This window comes from Protopterus annectens, chromosome 6.part0 (assembly GCF_019279795.1).
Source record: "Protopterus annectens isolate FY-2018-M chromosome 6.part0, PAN1.0, whole genome shotgun sequence".
In the NCBI taxonomy this organism is placed as follows: domain Eukaryota; kingdom Metazoa; phylum Chordata; order Ceratodontiformes; family Protopteridae; genus Protopterus; species Protopterus annectens.
In genome coordinates this window covers 1,451,718,975-1,451,743,732 of record NC_056737.1, presented here as the reverse complement: position 1 = coordinate 1,451,743,732, position 24,758 = coordinate 1,451,718,975, and positions in this window count along the sequence as shown.

The following is a 24,758-nucleotide window of genomic DNA, read 5'->3' as shown; positions in this document are numbered from 1 at the left end:
CAAAGCTAGTTATGAAAACAAAATTGCCACTGATTCTAAAGGCAACCACAAAGCATTCTATAGCTATGTCAAAAATCTCAATGGCAACACTCAGATCTGCTCTGAGTTACAGCACAATGACACTAAATATACAGAACCAACTGATATTGCCAACATCCTGGCAGATAGGTTCAATGCTAACTTTACCCCCCTCTCACCCCCTAAAGGGCCCATCTTTATACCGGAAGAATGCAAAGTTCCTGTAATCACGGCTGCACAGGTAAAAACTTCACTCTCCAAAGCCAAGAACACAGCATCCATGGGACCTGACAACATCCCAGGCTGCCTTCTACATGAACTACAGAATGAACTGGCATCCCACCTAAGTACCATGTTCAATCATAGCCTCACCTCAGGCTTTGTGCCCATTGAATGGCACACCATGACAATTATCCCACTCCACAAAGGGGGTGGCCACAACAGACCCTGGGAATTATCGCCCCATTAGCCTGACGAGCCTCGTCTGCAAGGCCATGGAAGGTATCATCATGGAACTCATAAACAAAGACATTGGAGATCTCCAAACTCTGGACCCCACATAGTTTGGGTTTGTAAAAGGCAGATCATGTCTCCTAAACCTGATAGACTTTTTTGAAGTAGTCAGCAAAGCCATAGATGAGGGTAAGGTGGTTCACACAGCCTATCTAGATCTCGCCAAGGCGTTCAACACCATCCTCCACTCTGGAATTATAGATAAACTCACTAAACTAGGTATAAATCCCTATGTCACAAGATGGGTTGCCAACTGGCTTACTGACAGTACCCACACCGTGAAAGTAGCAGACTCCAAATCAGACTTCAGACCAGTGACAAGTGGAGTACCACAGGGTTCAGTCCTGGGTCCTCTCCTGTTTAGTATCTACTTCTCTGAAGTACAGGCTAACACAGAAGGTCTTTGGCTAACTAAATTCACAGATGACTGCAAACTAGGAGCCATAATTGAAACTCCTAATGACGGGCCTCACTTAGACAGATGCCTGGTGTCAAAGACATGGTCTCAAGCTCAATACCAAAAAGTGCATTGTCATCCCCTTTGGCAAAAACTCTGTACCCATGAACTATCACACAGGCAGTAGTCTACTTAACACCAAAAGTGTGATAAGAGACCTTGGGACACAGGTGGACAGTAGTCTCTGCTTTGATAATCACATTGCCACAGTGGTCAGGAAATCCTTCTACATGGCACACCTCATCACAAAATGTTTCTCATCCTGAAAAAAAGAGGTCATTCTTTCCCCTCTACTCATCACTTACTAGACCCATTATAGAGTACAATGCCCCTTTTGGTATGTACCTCACAAGACCTCTACAACAACTGGAAAGGCAGCAAAAATACCTCACAAAGAGGATTACTGGCCTCAAACAGATGCCTTACGCAGACCATCTCAAAAAACTCCAGCTTTACTCCATCGCATATCGCCTACTCAGAGGCGATCTCTGCCTAACATACAAAGCTATGTCAAACTCAGAGCTGTTGGACATGCTCCACTTAAAGAAACCCCAATCCCTCCGATCTACACGCTCTAGGGACCTAAACCTTGTCACCACAATAAACAGAACATGCTGGAGGGATAGATTCCTGTCCCAGAGACCTCCCATACTCTGGAACAGACTACCTATCTATGTCAAACAGAGCTCCTCATTAGAACTCTTCAAGAAAAATCTTGATGATTGGATGGGTAATAGGAAATTCACCCTGGGGATCACTTCTATGGTTCTGCTTGACAGGGGCCCAGGAAAATAATTTTCTTGGGTGGCGAAAGCCAGGGTATCTTTTTGGCTAGGCTTGTATAGGCCCTAGGGCCAATAGCCTAGTACCTACCTATGAACCTATGAACCTATAAGAAACTGTTTTTTGCAAAACAAAAGGAAAAAAATGTTTTTTCTTTGCAAGTCCAACAAAAGTAAACTTTACTTTCATTTCATTTGCTGCCACAATATGATCAAAATCAGTAATGCATCGCAGCTACATATTAAACAAATATATTCTGTACCCTAAGTACAAAATGTATGTAGGAAAAATGTAAAAGAGCTTAACCAATGCAGAAATCCCTTGTCAAATAAATGAGCAATAAAATAACAAAGAAATCCATTATAAATACTTAACCATATTAGTGCATACAGCTCACCATGCTTTCAGAAGACTCCTGTCATTATAGCCCTTTTAAGCATGCCAGCAGTACATGTAAAAAGAGGGTTAACTTTCAAGCAAAATATTCCAGAAGACACAATAAAAAAGTGTCCTCTGCAAAAGAAAAGAAAAAGCTTTTCTTCTGCAAGCCAAAGAAAAGTAAATAATATTTCAATTATCCTTGCTGCCATCATGTGGTCAAAAACAATAATGCAAGGAAACAATCCATTAAACAAATGTGCCCTAGAAGTGTGTGTGTATGTATATATATATATATATATATATATATATATATATATATATATTTCGGCTTATCCTGGTTAGGGGTTGCCACAGTGAAACTCCGGTCCACTAATGTTTGGTAGTGGATTTTTACGTGCCAAGTTACCAGCCCTGACGCACAACCTTCAACGAAGGCACGCCCATTCACGCATGCCTCAACACAGAAGACGCTCTAGCTGAGAATCGAACGCGACAACGTCTTGCTGTGAGGCGACAACGCTACCGCAGCACCACTACCGAGGGTATATATATATATATATATATATATATATATATATATATATATATGTATTGATTTTATACACACACACGCACACACACATATATATATATGTGTGTATGTGTGTGTGTGTATGTATATAAATCAATAAAGATATATATTCCACTGACAAAAACTTCCATTGTACAAAATAATAATCTTATTCTGTAAAGAAGTAATTAGATAAGCTCATTTATGCCTGATGGATAAAGGGCATTTAAAGTCACAATCCAGTGAAGTTCCTTCCAGGATAAAACGTTGTGCCAGTCACTTTTGGGTAAACCTTCTGTAATGAACTAATCAACACCAATGAAGGTAAAGATACCTATATTTTAATAAATGTTTGTACAGCAGGCTCCTTTTTCTTTTATAATTAGTATTACTTGAATGTAATGGAATTCTGTTTTCCCCAGTCTGCTTGTCTGAATGCATTGCAGGAGCAAACAACCATTTATATCATACATTCAGTTGTGCAGGTGATAAGATGCCTTATTTCAAAAGTCTTGGAAGTATTAATATATGTAAAATATTTTGTTTACATAATCTATTACAATGTGAACAATTATAACATGGGTAACATCCCCTGTGTATATTTGCATTTAGCTCCAGTTTATGGTTGATTGCCTATACCAAGTAAAAAAATGGCCAACTGTACAGTCCTTACATAAACAAAACTTGCGTGTATCTGGTAAATAATTGCCAAAAAAATTGCCCCCCTTCAGAATGTGCCAATAACTGGAGATAACATTCCTGATCTTAAAACAATTGCTACCACGTTGTGTTAAACCTTTAAATTAGAATCACTGGTGTCAGATTTTTCCCAGTTGCCATGTATAAGATTATGTATAAATGTTCCTATCAGTGTGGAACTGGAAGTACTAAGGATGTGTTGATTATATCCTCCATTCAGCAATGCATTTGTCCAGCTATTTAATTTCTTACTCAAACTGTTCCTCAGTGCTACAAACCTTCTTAAGTCTAAAATATTGGGACTTAGGAAGGTTGTCTTTAATGTGCTTAGGTTGACAGCTACTAGCATACAAAAGTGCAATTTTAGAAAATGGTTTACAAAATACTGCAGTCATTACAGTCCCCAAATTGACTTGTTAATCACTTCAACTTAAAATTCAATACTTAATGTACTATATTTCATGTCAAAAGAGATATTTCTTGTATTGTGATTCAAAAAGTCCTTAAATGCCTCTAACTCTGTGTAGTCACTATCTCACAGTGACCAGCAGTCATAGGTTAATAGGATGATACTAGGCTACTGGCCTGGAGGCCCTTATAAGTCTAGCCAAGAATTTCACCCGTGTTCCCTCAAAGTCAGCACCTGTTTTCAAATACCTCTTTCAGATATGTATTTTATTAACATGCATGTTAAACTCATGATTGTGTATGTAAAGCAGCTCAAAATAACCCATTAAAAGCCTTGCCTGGATGGGAGAAAGGTTTGCACCAATGGTGGTGCCCTTTACTTCTAAGCAGCATCCCCCAGAAAAGTAAATACCATTTCAAATGGCTCAAAATAAATGTACAGAGCTTGTTTTATAGCTAGAGCTTTCTTATAGCCAATAGTGTAGTACTTCAGTACCCCCTGATGAGGAATACTTGCATAGATGGGGAATACTTACATAAAGGGAGGGAACATCCATTACAACAAGTAGTGAAGTAGAGGGTATAGTAATCGACTCCAAGTGAACCAGAAAGTCATTAGTATATTTAAGTCATGCTAGAACCAAATCAAGTAATTGTTTCAAAACATACTGCAAATATGCAGCAATCGGTTCACTTGCAAAACTCCTTCCTGAAACAATTTTGTGGTCTGGGAGATTATATAAGGACTTATGTATTTTGGGCATGATGTAAAACTTAGACTGGGGTTCTCCACCACTAACTCATTCATAAGTGCCTGTGTAATGCTATCTACAAGTACCTATTCAGACAAAAAAAATCTTAAATTTTAAATAAAAAAAGGCATTGTGAGATCAAAAGGCATTTTTTTATAGCGAATTACATCACACTGCTGTGTATGTACTTCTTTTTGTAGTCCTCAAAGTTCATAACCACTATTACATCCCCTTTGTCAGCAGATAAAATAATTAAAAGTGTATTATTACTAAGGTTATGAAAGGCCTCCTGTACATGTTTGGTGAGCTTGTTCTTAAATACCCTTAAAATATACCCACTCTCCATATGTATATGTTTAACAACCTAGTTTTCAAAATGTCTAATACTGGGGTGGATAGAGGGGTTAAATTTGGACTTACAAAATCAAAAACAAGAACCTTCTGCAGATGAACTAACATCTTTGTATGTAACATACCAACATTTAAGATTTAATGAATAGCAGACACTCTGCATCTCTTCAAATATGTTGTCATCTCCAAGAAGTGTCACTATGAACTATCTGCAGTGATAAAGAAACCATGGACAAATGTAATCAGGGCTTGTAGGTAAGCCCTATGGGTTTTGTTCAAGCATTGAAGTGATCTGCTTAGTTATGGCTATAGAGTAGTAGAAGGGTGGAAAATATTCCAGTGGAATGATTTCTATCTGAGTGGTTGTGATGATGGCTGGTTGGAACATTTTTCAGAAAGTCTGAAAGTGAATGATGGCTAGATTGACAAGGTATGTATCCTACGGTATAGACTTCTTTATGGGGACATCTCCATTTGATGCTATTAACCTCTTAAGAGAAATTTTTAGGGGAATGTAGGAGAGAGGTTTGTACTGATCTGAGGTATTTGTCTTTGTGCCTGCAAATTGCTTGCTTGATGATTTTTTACAAGGTGTTGTAATTTCTTGGTAAGGGGGAGTGTCATCTTTTTTCCATAGCTACCAAGCTTCTTTCCAGAGATGCATTAATGTTTTAACCTCTTTGGTGAGCTAGTTAGTCTTTCTGGGCTTGAAGAGTCTGGTAATTATGGAGAAGTGGGTGTTTGGAAGGAAAGAAGAAATTTTAAGAATTCGATAGCTGTGATATCAGCTTTAGTAAGGCAATGTATTAGTGCCCATCTTATAGTACAGAGTTGTGAATGTAGCTGTGTGAATTATTGGGAGAATTTGATCTGAGTGAGTTAATTCTAAGGGGGATGTATTTGATCACTGAAGGCTGGGGGATAGGTTATGATGGAAGAAATTATGGATTAGTAGGAAGCAATAGTGAAATCAATGAGAGTGCTAATTTGCTTTGGGATTATATATGGGTGGTTTGCTAACAATTTGGAGTAGATTCAAGATCTCTAGGAATTCAGATATGTCATGTTTGTTGGGACCTAATGAGCTTAGGTTAAAGTCACTTAAGATAATAATGTGTTTGTTGGCAAGAATATATCCATGGATATCTTGTAAGAGTTTCTTGAATTTGAAGAGTGAGGCTGGTAGCGGTAGGTATGTTACTGCGATACATTTTGAAGAATGTGTCTGGTAGCAGTAGGTATGTTATTGCAATACATTTTGAAGAGTGAGGCTGGTAGCAATAGGTATGTTGCTGCGATACATTTTGAAGAGTGAGGCTGGTAGCGATAGGTATGTTACTGCGATACATACCTGTTGTGATGATTTGGTTGATAGTTCAGCGTGAATCCAGTTTGGATCATGGTCAATGATGGCATCTACTTGTGTAACTGCTGAGATGCTTAGCATATTTTTGCAAAGTAACATTACACCTCCACCTGTTCTAGCTCCAGGTGGGCATCAAACATACAATGTCATTTTAAGGCAGAGGAGGAGTTTTGCTGCTTTTATATGCATGATTATGAGCATGTAAATTGGCTAGCTCAGTTACCTGGTGAACTGGGGGTGGGATGGGTAACAAAGTGGGCAACACCTCCCCATTAGTGGCAGTCAGTTAGTGTGTGCATGAACAGTGTGGCTGGCAAGAGCAAAACTACTACATGCATTTATAGATAAGTCACAGTTTTTTCCAGTTACTATACTGCTACAATTCCCAGAGGTAATCCCTGCCACACATCTTAGAGCTGAGCAGTCTTTCAGGTAAAAGTCAGGTGATGGGCTCAGAAAGCAATTCACCCTTACTTATGATTTGCACATCACCATAAGGGAATTACATAACCAACAACCCAAAAGCCTTGCTAAACATAAAAACTAGTAAAAAATATGGTAAACAGCAGAACTTAATTTTGTTAGACAAAGACTGCTCTTAATATCCTTAGATGTGGGAAATCCTGATTTCCAGAGGCCAAACCACAGCTTGTAGGTCAGATCTGGTAGTCACAATGAAGACTGGCCAGGGGCATATCCCTAGTGATCAATCAACTGTACTGGCCATTTATTTCTCCTAAAAATATATAGACAGAGATACAAAGACATAAAGCTAATAGCAAATTCAAGTAAATTGGGTACAGACTTGTACAGAATGTACTAGGCAGAGCCCTACGACAATTATAGAGCAGTGGCTGCTTGATAACAGTGCAGATTTATGAGCATCACAGAATGACAGACAGACTGACAGTTCTTTTTAAGTGTCAGAGACAGTATTAACTCCCACAATACTGATCATAACAGGATGCATAGCAGGCTCTAGCACGTTACCTTTCCCTCACTAGTTCCAATGCTAGTCAGTAGAAAAGTGATAAATTAATGATAGATAATAATGTTTCATTTGAAACCTTGCTGCATAGCAAACATACTAGTTAACATTCCTTCATCTCAGGACATCAAGGAAAACAAAGTATAAGTGAGTGCTGCATATATATTCACAGAAAAGTGCACTATCAACCTATACTGAGACACACAAAGTATTTCTCTTTTGTCTTACTTTAACATATCCACAGGTCTATTGATATAAATAAATGCTTTTGGGTGTCAGCTTTTGGTGTGGTCTCTGCAGCTGGTAGGGACAAATCTCCATGGCAGATCTATTGCCTGTCATAGAAATATCCAGTAAATATTTGCACAGTGAGGAGTGAGAATGCTTTGTTTTATGAGGTAACTATTGTTAAAGGGCATTTCATTTCCATGTTAACACCTCATTAGTGGCAGTAATTAGTCTACACATGCACAGAGTGGCTGGCAGGATCAGCACATTGCCTGCATTTACAGGTAAATCATAGTTTTCCTAGTTACCCTTATATTACTGTCACAGTTACTAGTATTTATTCCTGGCACACATTGTTGAGCTGAATGCATGTTCAGAGGAACATCAGGTGAGGGACTCAGCAAGCAATCCATACGTATTTAAGATGATCTGAACATTAGAATAAGTACACCAGCACAACCAACAGCCTTAAAGACATGCTGAAAATAAAAACTAGTACAAAAAATGGCAAATTGAATAACATGACTTTGTTTGACACAGAGGGCTCCTAATACCTTAGCTGTGGGAAATAACTGAGCCTCAGCAGTCAAACCACAACTTGTAGGTCAGGATATGCAGAGACTGTGAAGAGAGGTTAGAGGGGATGTCCCTAGTGATTGGTTAATTTTTTCTATAGGCTGACACCTGTGACGTGCCCGATGTGATCCCAGCTGGTCTCTGCAAGGTCCCTGTAGCTTGAATAGCTAGTATAATGAGAAATACACATATATTGGTATCCACAGATACAGGAAATGCATGCATTCCTTCAGTTTTTGTCTGTGGGCCATACAGGTCAGTTAGCACCCACGATATCACTGTTCACGTGAAAGTGACCCAGCAGCTCCTGAACTATGAGCTGCTGGGATATCAATCTCTGTGTTTTGGTGCATGCAGCCACACTGTACTCTACAGGGACCACCAGCTGAACTCAGTAGATGCTACAGCACAGTCATCACAGTTGCTGTTACATAAACAGAACAGTGTGGAGAGGCAGGTGCATTTCTCAGACGATACCATTTCTCTGGAACATACTATCCCTCAATGTAAAACAAAGCTTACCTCTGTCCCTATTGAAGAACTAGTTGGATCTATGGATCGGTAATAGGAAATTTATCCAGGGCTTCTCCTATACCACTAATGGACACCTGCCTCTCTCTATCACCCAGTAGAATCCCAAGCAAATTCTCTATGGCATGACTCCAGAAACAATCATTACCTTATGCTCAGTATATAGATATAGATATGAGAAAAGGATCTGGTCATTTCTAATACCAAATAGGCTAAATGGTAAGGTTTAAAATGGCCTGCAAGACCAGATAGCCTAGCACTCACATATGAACCTTTGCAGCTAAGCATTGTCACTCTTACAGCTCTGAAAGTTTCAGGATGCTTTTTGGCTTTATGCTCAGATGCAGCAGCAGGTGCACATTCTCACCTGATTACTGTGAATCACACCTTCTTTTCTTGTTTCTTCATTTGCATGTCATTTTGCACTCACTAGACTACACTTCACCATTTGCAAGTTATTATACAGTTATTTGCATACAGCTTTTTCCTGCAGCTTTCAATCAGATGCCCTGTAGTGCTATGAGTTTCAGTGAATTTCTGCCTGTCTGCTCATTTTGGCTTTTAGACCAAAAGTGTACCGCATTCTTCATAGACTGACTATGAATCCCTCCCCTGTGTCTTTGTAATGTGTATATCTTCATGTGTGTAGTTGGTTGTGGCCTCCATACCATAAGATAGTGTGTGGTTTGCTTACCTCAGTTGATTTCCTCTGGATGTAATATATATTTTATGCTTATGTTACTGTTAACAAATCTGTGAAGACAGTTTTATACATTCCTTACATATGTTATGAAGTGTGTATTGCAACAAAATGCATTTAGACAAGCTTTTTATAGTCATTGCAAATAATATGGAGTTGTTGAATTTATGAGTTCAGCTGCATGATGTCTACTGCTGTGGATATTAACTTAGGACATAGTTGATGTTAAAGAAATGACTTTGTGATTACTCTGTGCATGAAGTCATGTTGCATTATTATTACTTTGCCTGCCTGTTAGACATACCCCCAGATTCACAAAGTCTCCGTGTAAGACTAAATAAGTCTTACTCGGTGGCTGCAGTCGAACGGTATGACGTCAGCATGCCATGAATATTCATGAGGCACGCTGACTCTACCCGAAGCCTAACACGGACCGTGCAGCCAAGCAGGGGTGTGTCCGACTGCCGAGCAGTCTAAAGGTCCACGCCCCTGCAAGTGTGTGAAATGCAAAATGTCAAGACACAAGAGCGAGTCCACTCAAATGTTCATGTACCCAACACCACATTCCCTGACATTGTAAACCCCCAGCACAGTTATAAAAAGTAAAACATTAATTTATTTCTAATTCCCAATATAGCTGCCTGTATTTGCGTGTGTGTGCGCGAGTGTGCCCATTGCTTAGCTGCAGTTAGCAATCTCGACATGGAAGAGCATAATAAGGAATGTGTATGCAAATTACACCAAATAGTAATAGCATAGTGGTAGAGCGTTCGCACAAAGAGGAGGCATTCATGGCTCGAGTCCCACCACTCCCCTTCCTATTTTATGTTAAAAATGAGTATATGAAATAATTCCTGACAGATATGATAAAACTTTTACTAAAAAGCATTGAAATGGCTTATGTATCAGTGAACAAAATGTAAATTTATAAAGGAACCTGACATATAATTGTCCGCAGTTAAGCAGCGCTTTACCCTGTGCAATGTTGTTGCCCGTAGTTAAGCAGCGCTTTACCCAGCACAATGTAGTTGCCCATAGCTAAATCATGCTTTACCCAGCACAATGTAGTTGCCCATAGCTTAATAGCACTTTACCCAGTGCAATCGGTTTGTGCGGAGGTGCGCACCGCACCAACCAGCACACCGTTGGGCAACGTGGAGCAACGTAGAGCAAAGTTTCTTAAACACAGCCACTCCCCCTAACATGTCTGGACAGTAGTAAAATAAAAATCAATGATAAGGTTTGAACCCAGGACACAGTGCACCATAATCAAAGTACTGAACTATATACTAATAAATGTTAGATTAACCATTGCTAAGCAGGTCTGCAGTCAGCCGAGAATTTTCAAAAATGGCCAATCACAAAAAAGTGCGGGAAATGCGGCATATTTAAGCTCCATAGGTGGGAATACTCGCCATAACTGATTGTAGCTCCCATCTGCAGTTAGAATGTCTGGTGCTGGAGAGGGTACTCGCTTTAGAGGCAACACTGGGGCATCGAGGAGTCAAGATACATGGTTTGGCTCCTAGTCCATTGGCATGAGAATCGGCTCCTGTAGGGCCAGTTCCAAGGGACGGAGTATAAGGCAGAGGCTTGGAACCAGTTGGCTCATGAACTCACCAGTGCCACAGGCGTCCCTCAGACTGGTAAGCAGGTCTGTCATTTCCATGCAGACCTGAAGAGACGGAAGCAGGACCTTCTGAACCAATGGATCTAGGAGGCCCGTCATATGCATGATGCCCCACTACTAAGTAGGTAGCCACGGAATGCAGTATGTAAGACATGCTAATATAGTCTAAATAATGGATAGGTATGTCTCAATATCCCTTCATTTACTTCACAGCTGCAGGTGTTCATGCTATGAATCAGCAAGCCTATGCAGATAGGCTGCTAAGGCTTTGCCACCAGGCAGGTTAGTAATTATTCTGCATGTATTGTTACATGATATATGTGAGTGAGCATGACAAAAGTGTTGTAGCCCAATAATATAGCAATAAAATGTCCTGAATAAATCCTCTGCATGTACTGTTATATAACAAAAGTCAGTGAGCCAGAAATATAGTGTACTAACCCAGCAATCAAGGTAAAATAAGTCTGGAATACTATCTCTGCATGTACTGTCATAACATATAAGTGAGCAGGCCTGAAAAAGAGTGTTGTAACCTATCAATAAAGGTATAATATGTCCTGAATATGTCCTCCATATGCACTGTAAAATCAAATAAAGGAGAGAGCCTGTAGAAAATAGTGTTCAATGTAATTAATAAAGGTATAAAACTTGGAGTGTGTCTGTGTCACTTACTTTGAAATGTTGTTGTACCCTTGCAATAAATAAATAGTACTGTTGTATTAGGTGCTGTCAACCCACAGTTGTGCAGTGCCATAAGAACTGGATGAAGGAAGTGGCAGTAGCTGTGAAGCATATAACATTTATTCCCTGAATAAATCCTCTGCATGTACTGTTACATATCATAAGTCAGATAGCCAGGAATAGAGTGTAGTAACCCATGAATAAAGCTAAAATATGTCTGGAATACTATCTCTGCATGCACTGTCATAGAAAATAAGTGAGTGAGCCTGAAAAACAGTGTTGTAACCTATCAATAAAGGTATAATATGTCCTGAATAGGTCTACTGTATGCACTGTAATATCAAATAAAGGAGAGAGCCTGTAGAAAATATTTTAATGTAAATAAGAAAGGTATAATATTAGGAGTGTGTTTGTGTCAGTTACTTAGAAATGTTGTTGTACCCTTGCATTAAAGAAATATTACTGTTGTATTAAGTGCTGACAATCCACAGTTGTGCAGTGTCATATAAAGTGGATGAAAGAAGTGCCAGTAGCTGTGAAGCATGTAACAGTCCTCAACAATTGTGAAATGGCTGACATGCATAGGTAAATATGGCACACGAGTAGCTTGTCAAGGTGTTCCCCAAAAATGTGAGTGTGCTACCTGAAATGTAGGGTTGTGTAGAAAATCAAGTGAAAATGCCACGTGAACACATCCAGATGTGCAGATACTTAAATATATAAATAAAATACAAGTATGTAGCAGTAACATCTGCATCTTGGACAGTTACTATGTCAGATATAGGTCAGGTATATAATGAACTAGCCAAACCCATAAAGTAATCTAATGCATGTTGCCTAGTGTAATAATACATGTAGGGAATATACACCTGCAGTCAATAGGAATGTAGTGTAGAGTTAAAGTACTAATAAGATGTTAATGGAGGTTTCTTTTTACCCCCTACTCCATGTGCATAAACAATGCAATTCCACACCTCAATGGGTATGTCTAATCTCATAACATTTGTTGGGACATATGTCCAATTGTTAATAAAATCTGCATTTACTTTGATGCATGTCCCCTGTTAAAATACCACAATCTTGGTGGCCTGTTGTCACCAATCATCCCTGCATGCTGTTGTAATGTCCACTGTCGTTCAATATATGCATGTGTTATGCTTGCTGTTCAACTGTTGTAACCCTGCTGTGTTGGGTTAATGGGAATATTACTGCATGCTGTTACAACTAATTTGGAATGCTGTTGTCTATGTTGTAATTAAACACACCTAATCACAGAACATATGGGAAGGCCGGTCCCAGCGGACCCACCTGTCCCTCCTCAGCTGGAAATTGCACCTGACACCAGCAGGTCTGGTGCCCAGCCCGGGCTACCCTCCTCCGTTGGTCCTGTGCCACCTTCGGGTGGAAGCGCTGCAGGGGATGGGGCTCATCCCCCCCGCAAGTGTGGGCAGAGAAGGGCCTCCTGTCACCCCCCGAAGGGTCCGGGTTGTGGTGTATAGGGAGATCCAGCGTTTAGTCGCTGATCCCCTACGCCAGCTCGAGGCGAGAGTGGCACGACTTGCGGGTGAGCCTGCCCCTCCTACGCAGCCCCCAGCACAGCAACCCTCAGGTCTGTGAAGGTTCAGTGGTGACTGCCCATGGGTGGGGATCTCAGTCCCACTGTTACCATCTGTGGGCTCATGGGCTTGCGATTTCCAAACATCCGTCCCCGTCAGTTGTGTTCACCCACCCCATGTGTCATACTCCGCCCCTGTATGCATCTTGTTTGTCTTGTCTGTTTACCTACCCAACCTACCTCCCCAAATATACCTACTTCCTCTACCTCACTTCCCACTCTCACCTGAAAAAAAACAAAAGGGGCAATCTGTACCCACAAAAAATGATGTCCCATACATAGCTGCCCATTTTGCACACATGTCCGCTGGACATGTAAACTGATAATTATAATTGGCAGTACAACATACTTCGTTGTCCTCATCCTTTCTCAGGGGTGGAAGGTTTCAAATATCACTCCAAATTTGCAACATATGCACAGCTGTTGCTGGTAAAGAAATGGGCAGCTATGGACCTTCCCTACACCTGTCCTGCACATCCCAAGCTTGTTTTCCTACTGTCTTTCCCTCTTTGTGCCCCCTTTTTCACAACTTTCCTGTCCCCCCATTTTCTTTTCTTTCAAGGAAATTAGCGCGGGGGTTAGAGGGAGTAAGCACTTTTAAGCAGTAGTAAGCGGGTTTAAGCGAGTGTGCGCATGTGTGCGCTTAGCTAAGCATCGCTAAGCATCATACAAACCTGCGCAAACCCGCTTACAACTGCTTAAAAGTGACTTAGTCTCTCCATGTCAGGGAACTTGTTCTGCTCAGCAGCAAAATAAAATACCTCTGTCAGTCTCAAACCCCAGACCTTGGACACATTAGACTGCATGAAGTACCACTAAGCCACAACAGATATACAATAAGTTAGTGCTGCAAAAAATATATCATGCATTACAATGAGTGAATGTAAAGGAAAAATAGGAAGGCCATAACACAAAGCTTGTTCTGTGGATCTTTACCAGCAATTGTTGTGGAATTGCATTACATGAGTGTGATGTGAGAAGCAGCCAATCAAGCAGAAAATAATGTTACAGAGGCACTTTACTACCCCCACACAGTATCATAGCAGGACAAACACTGGCATATCTGAGTAGGGCAGAGGCCATACCTCCTAACTGTGTCAACTTTCCAGGGATGTCCCTGATTGTGAAACATATTTTAGCTGTGTCCCTCAGAATCCCTCAGAAAAGTACTGACATCAGTCAGAAAGGTGGGCTATTACACAATGAATACTGACAATAATAACAGTAGACACTGCTTGTATGTCATGAAAGGAGTACTAATCCATATGCACTGTTTCACTGAAGTCTACACCTACTATCCCTATTATGTGTAAGTTGTACCTCACTTTCAACTACCTGTCCCTGACTCCATGCAAAGATGTATCTGAGTGTTCCATAGGCCTGGCAGAGGCACAAACATACAGGCATATAGGCTATACTGCTGTTACACACTCTGCAAATAGCTTTGGTAGGACCTCCACAAGCATACCCTTATGTAGGAGTACAACACAGACATTCCAATGGATGTAGCCATGTACTGGTAGCAACTGACTGTAACAATGCCATTGTACCAGTGCTGAAAACACATGTGAGTTGCACAGACAAAGAATGACAGTGTAACCTCTGGCTACCATCTGGGTAGGTTCACAGTTGGGAAGTATGCAGACAGACAACCTGCCCTGATAAACTCACAGGTACACACCAATCCTAGAAGTCCAGTAAGATAATATTCACACATTAATGCATAATGCTCTCTGTATGTAAGCACCCCCCCCACAATTAAAAGATATACATGTGTTTAAGATCTACCAAGTGTGTAGGTAGGCATACTCAGTACTGGAATTGTCCAGTTGTCCTGCAAAACCTGTGCTAATGTCAACACTAAAAAACACAAACCCTGCAGAAGTGAGTAAATTAATATTCCCAGTATAACAGTTCACAAACAGTTCATGTGCCAAGCGAATACGTCTCAATAACTACATTCGTATGGCAGTTAATTATATGAGCAGAAAAGAAACTACATAGTCACATAAATGTTGTGTAAGCATTTGTAATGGTGAGTAAAACTCTACACTGATAGCTCAGTACTGGAAGTGGCAACAGTCAGGTCTGAGTGCAACATGTACATCACTGTCTACACCTCTAGCATCATTTATAAGACGTATGCCAACCTTCTGACTTACACAACAGTGTCCACAGCAAACAAGCATGGGCCCCACTCTGGAAATCTGAAAGGGCTACGCCTACATACCTTAGCAATTTATAGCATTGGGTTGCTATGACAGTGAGTACTGCAATTACCACCCAGTAGGATGTATGCATTTACCAAATGCTGGCCAACAATTGGTGCAGAGGGCATCACATGCACATGTGCAGATACCTATAAAAGCAGATTGTACTTGCTGTCCCCACATGCAATCATTACATTGCACGTTCAAGCCAGTGAACAGCTCCTAGCACGTAAGAAAAAAAAAAGGTAACAAATTTATATACCTAAACAAAACTAAGGTTATCAATTAAGAAAAAAAAAAAAAAAAAAAAGCACAAAGCAAACAAAAGTAAGTCTCTGTACTTAATAATAATAAAAAAAAAACATCAAAGCATACACAGACAGACCTGAAAGGGACATACAGGTATGTAACAGTTTGTAGTTATCGGCAAGTAGTAGATGTTTATGAATAGTACTGTAAATCCTCTGAAACATGCATATGTGGCAGCAGTAGGTATGTATGCACTGATGCCATGCATAAGTATTGCCATGGAGAAATTGGTGTGTAGCTGTGTGCAGTAGGACATAAGTGTGACATATGTAGCTCAGCAGTACATCAAACATCTGAACATGTTATCTATGGTCTGTACAGTATTGCGTTTAATGGCAGTTTGGGGGAGTAGTGCAAATACCCATATAAAACTTGGATGTCACAGAGTAAGACATGCATGATAGTCACATAATGTGTAGCTTAGCACTGGCAACTGCTGTAGCAGGCTAGTATAGTAATGTATCATTTGCAGCTATATATACCCTTGTACTATTACTGTATGCACACATGTGACAACTGTCCATGTTGTAGCAAGGCCCAACAGGTCATCCGTGAGGTGTACGGACTTACAACAGTGTGGACCTTGTGTCTGTATGGCACACACATATGGCGAGATACATATGTGTCTGATTTATAAGCATCTGAACATGTGCATAGAGCAAGGGACAGACTGCAACTGTTTGTGAAGGGCGGACATTTATATGTTGGTGCAGGTTGTTATGTGCATATTTATATGTAGGTTGTAGTGTGTGTCAAACTAGACAGCATACAGTGCTGGCATATGACATGTGTTGTTCAAACGCCGTGGGTATGATTTGTTAGGTATATAGTCTTTCAGATAGGGGGTCCTGCTAAAAATATATGGGCTGAGAACACTTTCCATGCATTCTGCACAAGACTGTGCAATATCATTACATAACTGTATCCCCCTCAACCTTTGCATAATTGATATTCCCACCATGAAAGGTGGACTGTATATGTGCCGATATGCATATCTATGTGTACACCAGTGGATGTTCATATGTACGCTCCAGCTGAATGTCGTACACGTATTGCCAACCCTGTAGTTAAAAGCCCTGTACCCACGAACTACCACATAGGTGGTAGTCTACTCAACACCGAAGGTGTGATAAGAGACTACGGCACACAGATGGACAGTAGTGTCCCTAATGATAATCACTGTGCCAAACTAGTCATGTAAACTGAGTACAGTCCACATGTCATCAGTAAAGGTGTGTCATCCATGGAAACAGAGGTCAGTGTTCCACTCTACTCATCAGTCATAACACCCATCATAGAGTACAATATCCCTGTTGGCATGTACCTCAGAAGACATCCACAGCAACAGTAGACGCCAGACACATACCTCACAAAGAGTATTACCGGACTCAAACAGATGCCCTAGGCTGACTGTCTTACAAAACCACAGCTACACTGTGTCGCATACCACCTACCCAGAGGCTACCTCTGCCTAACATACAAAGCTATGGCAAACCCACAGGTGTTGGACGTGCTCCATGTAAACAGATGGAACTCCAGAAAAGATACACACTCTACTGCTCTAAACCTTGTAATTTAAAAAGCAGAACATGCTCAAGTGGCACATTATCATCATAGACACATACCATACTGTAGAACCAACTACCTATCAACAGCAAATGAAGGTCCTCATTAGCAGTTGCCATGAATAATCATGATGATTGGATGTGAGATAGGAAACACAACCTGATAATCACCTCTGTGGCTCTGCATGACAGGAGCACATGAACCTACATTACATGGGTGTTGAAGTGCAGGGTACCATATGTCTAGGCTTCCATAGGCCCTATGAATAACAGCCTATCAGCTACCTAGGACCCGATACACACACGCATGTACCTGTTGCATCACATGCTATGTGAGGTTGACTGGGTGTGATGGAGAATGTGTATGCGAATGTGTCAATGATGTGTATATGTGTGATAGCCTAGTGGGAAATTATGTATGCCATGGTATGTAGTGTTGTAGCTCTAATCCCATCAAAAGGTCCGTATGCTATTTCCAGGCAGAAAAAGTAGTATGGCATACATTGTGACATAGTCCCATGGTGACGACTGGAGTGTGCCATTGTAGGCTAAAGCAGTACATGTATGCTTATTGATTGTTAACACTAGTGAATACAACTCACGTATGGACTGTAGTACTACCTGAAGCTGTAGGCCTCAACTGCACAGTATGGTTTATATCCACATGGCTTGGTAACACTGTTTTGTTTGTTACCTGTAGTCCTCACACATTACATACCTCAGGCATGAGATTATGTAGGTGCTGACACACAGTACTGTATGGTACACAGGTAAATGTAATCTGGGTTGCCATACCTTTGTGTCTTGTAGGTATGTCTGATGTGTGTGTGGGTATGCCTGTAACATGGCCTCGGTGGCATGTGTGTCACAGGATATAAGTGTGTATCTAGCAACAAGTATAGTGTAGTACAGCAGTATGCCACCTATAGTGATGAATGTGCACATATATTACTGAGGGGTTTGCTATCATCAAGTAGCATGGTGTACTGGTAGTACTGTAACCGTACTATACATTAATTGCAATGGATGACAAATGTCTGTATGCATTAGCGTCATATACACCTCCTTTGGCTAGGTGGTGCATTCTGTCACATACAGTGTGTCATGTACTGTTGTATAGTCTTACATACTGGTTCCACTTTGTTGCTGTGCAGAACATGGTTTGGTATATAGTATGTGCCAGGCACTGTCAGGCAGTTGTGGGCTTAGCAGTCATATGTGGTATTAAAAGTGTGTATCAACTGACAGCCAGTAGGTTGCTATATATGGCATTTCATTGATGTCTGTACATTAGAATGTTGAGTGTGCCACATGACTTGCTAACATATTACTGTTTCATTGTCTTCCAGGGTAATGTCACACAACAGGAAACCAGCTTATTTCCCTGAGGAGGAGGAAGTGATATCAGATGCACTCATCCACCATTATAACCTGCTGTTCTCCAGAACCTGCCAGGACCAGCATGGTTGCACTGCACTGTGGCAGGATGTTGTCCATCGGGTGAATGATGTAGGCATGCATAACCGGACTTATAAGCAGGTACGCCATCACTGCAGTGATTTAATCAGACATGCCCGGCAGCATGCCTCCGATGTCCACAGACAACAGCTTGACACAGGTGGTAGTGCTGCAACACATCCCCCCCTCACCAGAGTCGAACAGCTGCTCCTCAGCATGGTGGCTCTTGGCCAACCAGTACAACACACCTGTGTCATCATGGAGGCCGGAGTCACCCAGCATAGTGATATCGAGCGTGCAGGTAACATGGCATATCTGTAGACCACTGTTATCTGAAGTGTTATAATATGCATTAATCAGATGTGTACTGTGTATGCAGAATATGTGGAGCCTGGTGTCATGCAATACTGATAATTCGGGACATTATCTGTATGCCTGTGACTTTCACCTCATGTACTACTGTATAATTGCAAACTCACAGCAGCAATGCCATAGTTGTTGACACTGACATACTGTCTCATATCCTTGCAGGTCCCTCTGGTGTGATAGCAAGACAGCAGACCCATGCTGGTGAGTGGGCTACAGTTAATATAGCATATAACATGTGCATGTCATAGGAGAGTTGTAGGCCATATACACATGTTAAACACCTACACATAGTGCATGGTCTGCATGTTCTCTGTGGGACTATGCACATCCCAGTGACATGAGTAGCTGACTCATACACATGCAACACACAGAGCATCCCAAACAAGTGGGGTACACTGTAGTGGACATTGTATAGGCAGAGTCAATACACATGCACACGACATACTCCACTTTGTCATATGCAGTATGTGTTAATATGATACACATGGCGTATGTAAACACCTGCTATAAGGTCATACTCTAGTATCCCATATGTCATCAACACAGCACATATACTATACCTGGGGGTAGAGGTCTATCATGGGGTGGTGTGACACATGTCAACACACAACACAGTCATGTTAGGCAATGCTCCCTATTGAACACCTGACATGCCCATGTAACAACTGTCTGTGAAATGTTAAATGTAGCCTAAGTGGTGCAGGTCAGGTACAGCAAGATAGATGCCAGTGTGACATACATCAGTGGCCTTGAGTGACCACATGATGCTGCCTCATGATGGCTCATGGTACTACACTACATCCAGTTACAGTACCTACAGTACTACACATAGCATTCATTGTTATACACCTGACAGTTGTGTGCATCCGGCCGTGGTTTGTATACCTATGAGTGATGGTGCACAGGACATTGGAAAGTGTTTCAGACTTGCACTGCAATGTTGTGTCCATGTACACATTGTGTTCCAGGGTGAGGCCAATCATTGAACAACACACATGCATCAACGACATGTATACTGTTATCAACAAGGACTCTCTACACTCGCACTGCATGCTGTTGAGCAACACACATCCTGCATGCTGACACGTGTGATAGGATTCTTTGGCTCGTGATACTGTACTCCACCATCAACCACTAACGAATATGTTCCATATAGCTGTTGGTGTGTGTGTGTGTATGTGTGTGTGTCAACATGACTGAGTAGTGTATTAGTGTGCATGTGTGCATGTGTGCATGTTTTTGCGTGTGCATGTGTGCATGTGTTCATGTGTCCATATGTGCATGTGTTCGTGTTCATGTGTTCATGTGTGCATATGTGCATGTGTGCATGTGTGCATGTGTTCTTGTGTGCATGTGTGCATGTGCATGTGTTCATGTGTGCATGTGTTCATGTGTCCATCTGTGTATGTGTTCATGTGTGCATGTGTGCATGTGTTCATGTTTTCATTGTGCATGTGTTCATGTGTGCATGTGTGCATGTGTGCATGTGTGTGAACATCCTGTAGAGATGGTAAAGTGTGCTTCCTGTCCCCCTCGCACAGGTGCTGAGGTATTGGTGGATGGGTGCAGCAGGGAACCTGAGGTCACTGCCACAAATAGTGAACATGATGATACATGTGTTGTGGCACAGGCATGTTTGACAGGGTCTGTCGTTGGTCCACCAGTCGACAGTACACAGATTTCCACCCCATCTATGCGCACATACGTACTGCCATTACATCCCTCAACACCAATGGGCTTAGGTGAGGAACAGCATACAGTAGGCATTGACCAGGAAAGTGTGGTATCTATGGCACATGCAGCCCCACACAGCATCCATGCCCAGTCACCCTGAATGGTACCACATAGGCATATGTCCAGGGGTTCTCGTGGGAGCACCGCTGGTCGTAATGCCCCTGGCAGACGTGCCTGCACAGGTCTCATAACCTCAGGTATGTTCTGGGCTGTGATGTAAGCACAGGCATGTATGGAATGGTACACCAGGCAGGGACTAAGGACGCAGAGGGCTCATAACACCATGATCAATGACAGTATCCGTGACCTTGCTGGTGCCATCCGCAATTACACCGATGTCATTGATAGACATTGGGGGGAGACACTAGATGTCCTCCACAATGTAATGTCCATGTGCCAGGACAGTGCAGGACGGCTGGGGTGTCAATGTGGACGTATGTCAGCAACATCATCAGCTGGCAGTCATTGCAGATGACACACAAGTGCCAGCTGCTCCCGTAGTGCCAGTACCAGTCCCAGCAATGTTGTGGCTGGGCTGTCGGTAGACCGTCCGAGATGACCACGTGCACGTGGCTCTGGCCAGTCCCAGCAGGGACATGGGTCCAGTCAACAGCCCTCTGCCTCTGATGATAGTACTCAGTCTGGCTTAGTACCCGATACTGTCCATGTCACCCTTGCTAGGCACAGGTACTGTGTCCGTGGCTGGAGACAGTGATCTGTACAGCCTGGCAGGTACAGTCTGTGGCTGTCCCACAACCTCCTGTATTTGGCAGCCACAAGGGGGTACTGTGTGCATGCAGACACACACACATACTAACAACACGTAGGGCTAACACATACACACATTTCATCAACACTGACCCATACTGTACTGTTGTCCCTCACAGACACATACACACACACATACATGTCGATTGGATGGGTCATTGTCAGGCTCTGAAAAAACAATAACACACCCTGTGCATATGATGAAACTGTGCCATCTGTGACATTGATGCATGAACAGGATGACATGGTGCTGATGCACAGGGTGACCTACTAGCAGTGTAGCAATGTTAGCATGTTGTGAACAGTAAAGTGTAATAATATCCTTGTAGTTATATCTGAGCAGGCATGATGCATCACAGCAATGATTATCAATTTAGTATTGTTTACACCAGTGTTAATTCCAAACATGGATTGTCCACACATGTGCCAGTTGGTTGATGTGTGTGGTACTGGCAGCATGTGTATGTGAGTGGATGTTATGTGTGTGATGTGTGCAGTACAGATTTCAAGGTGTACATTTGTGAACATGGTGGAGGTGCACTGTTTGCATGTATGTGCATGGTGGGCACATGGGAAGGGTGACATGCCCTGTATTACACAGTGTTAATACTTCATATTTCCTATTGGTGTCCAGTATGCATGTCACTACACATATGTCACAACTTGGGTACACATGTGTGTATGACATGGTATGACACTATGCTGTGGGTGATACAGTTAATATCGATCATTGGTTAGCATTCTGGTAGTGTACATAACCTAAACAGCCTGATTTTAACCAAGCATTACATGATGTCTTGACAACTGACACACAGCTGTAGGATTCACAGTAGCATTAGAATCATTCCGGTATTGTACTATACCAGCTACCAGTGGTATTGACCACCACACATTCCTGTGAGCACTCCTGTTTGGCATGTGTCCGTCCTAGGTATAAGCAGACACACTAGAGATTTGTACATCCACATCTGGTGATGCATACAGTGGCCTACAATGCATTCCCCGGATTAGACACTTATCCTCCACAAGAGTATCATACAGACAGATACCTGTTGACAAACCCATGTTGTGAAGCTATGAGCCAACAATAGCATAGTCATCTACATTTACTACACATAGTATCCTGACAGTACCACATTGGTAGTAGCACACAACATGTAGCAGGGGTGCCGATGTGTACAAACAGCCACATGTGATTTCATCTGTCCTTTGATATCCACATTCCCAAAGGTATGCTGATGTCCCTCAGTGTATCACATAAGCAATAAGGGGTCTGTATGCATATCCATGGAGTTGTATACCTACAATGAATGGCCATTATTGACAGACTGTGTTGTGTTTGAGCATGTCTGAAATATGCCACAGGCATACACCCTCACTCACACTATTCTATATCAACTGTCATGTGTGTGTGTGGCACAGATGACCTAGGGCACAGCTCACTACAGTGGCTGGACTTGTCACTTACATACATATGTGACCTACGGTCCAAGAAGCAGCAGCAACAACTGTCAATGGTAACAGATGTAGTCGTGTTGAAAGCAGGCTTCACACCTATGAAGTGAATGAGGTCACATGTACATATATGTCTTGGCCACACAGTTATCAATTTAGGTCACATGTACATATGTGTATTTGCCACACAGATACCTGAAACGTGCAATGCACATACTGTTGTTTTTCTGATATGTCATACAGTAGTTAAAGCAAAACCCACAACACATTGCTCAACAGTGTCACACACACAGTAATTGCAGGATCCAAACCCCTACCTAACTATGTTATGACACTAGGGCAGATACGCATTAACACGACGAGCTATATGCTTTACTGGGCATATGCATTTCCAAAGCTGTATTTGTGGGATACTGACATCATCACACTTGGCAAAGAGGAATTCACCTATTTTGTTGTGTTTTCACAGTCTACAAAAAAGCCACTCCTCTCAAAGGGAACCACACACACACACACTCAGCATTTGCAGGATTCGAACCCCTACCTAACTAGGTTATGACACTAGGGAAGATACGCAATAACACGACGCGCTATATACTTTACTGGGTGTACTCTATTTCAAAGCTGTATTTGTGGGATACTGACATCATCACACTTGGCAAAGAGGAATTCACCTCTTCTAATGTGTTTTCACAGTCTACAAAAAGGCCACTCTTCTCAAAGGGAATCACACACACACACACACACACACACACACACACACACACACACACACACACACACACACACACACCCACATTCACAAAATTCAAACCCCTACCTAACTATGTTATGACACTAGGGAGATACGCATTAACACGATGCACTATATGCTTTATTGAGAGCATTCATTTCCAAAGTTGTATTTGTGGGATACTGACATCATCACACTTGGCAAAGAGGAATTCACATCTTTTGTTGTGTTTTCACAGTCTACAAAAAGGCCACTTCTCTCAAAGGGAATCACACACACACAGGATTCAAACCACTACCTAACTATGTTATGACACAAGCGAGATACGCATTAACACGACGTGCTATATGCTTTACTGGGAGTATTCATTTCCAAAGCTGTATTTGTGGGATACTGACATCATCACACTTGGCAAAATGGAATTCACCTCTTTTGTTGTGTTTTCACAGTCTACAAAAAGGTCACTCTTCTCAAAGGGAATCACACACACACTCATACTCAGCATTTGCAAGATTCAAACCCCTATCTAACTATGTTATGACACTAGGTAAATACACATTAACACGACGCGCTATATGCTTTACTGGGCGTATTTATTTCCAAAGCTGTATTTGTGGGATACTGACATCATCACAGTTGGCAAAGTGGAGTTCACCTCTTTTAATGTGTTGTCACAGTCTACAAAAAGGCCACACCTCCCAAAGGGGATCACACACACAGACACACCCACACTCAGCAATTGCAGGATTCAAGCCCCTACCTAACTATGTTATGACACTAATAAGATATGCATTAACACGACACGCTAGATGCTTTACTGGGTGTTTTCATTTCCACTGCTGTATTTGTGGGATACTGACATCATCAGACTTGGCAAAGAGGAGTTCAATTCTTTTAATGTGTTGTCACAGTCTACAAAAAGGCCACTCT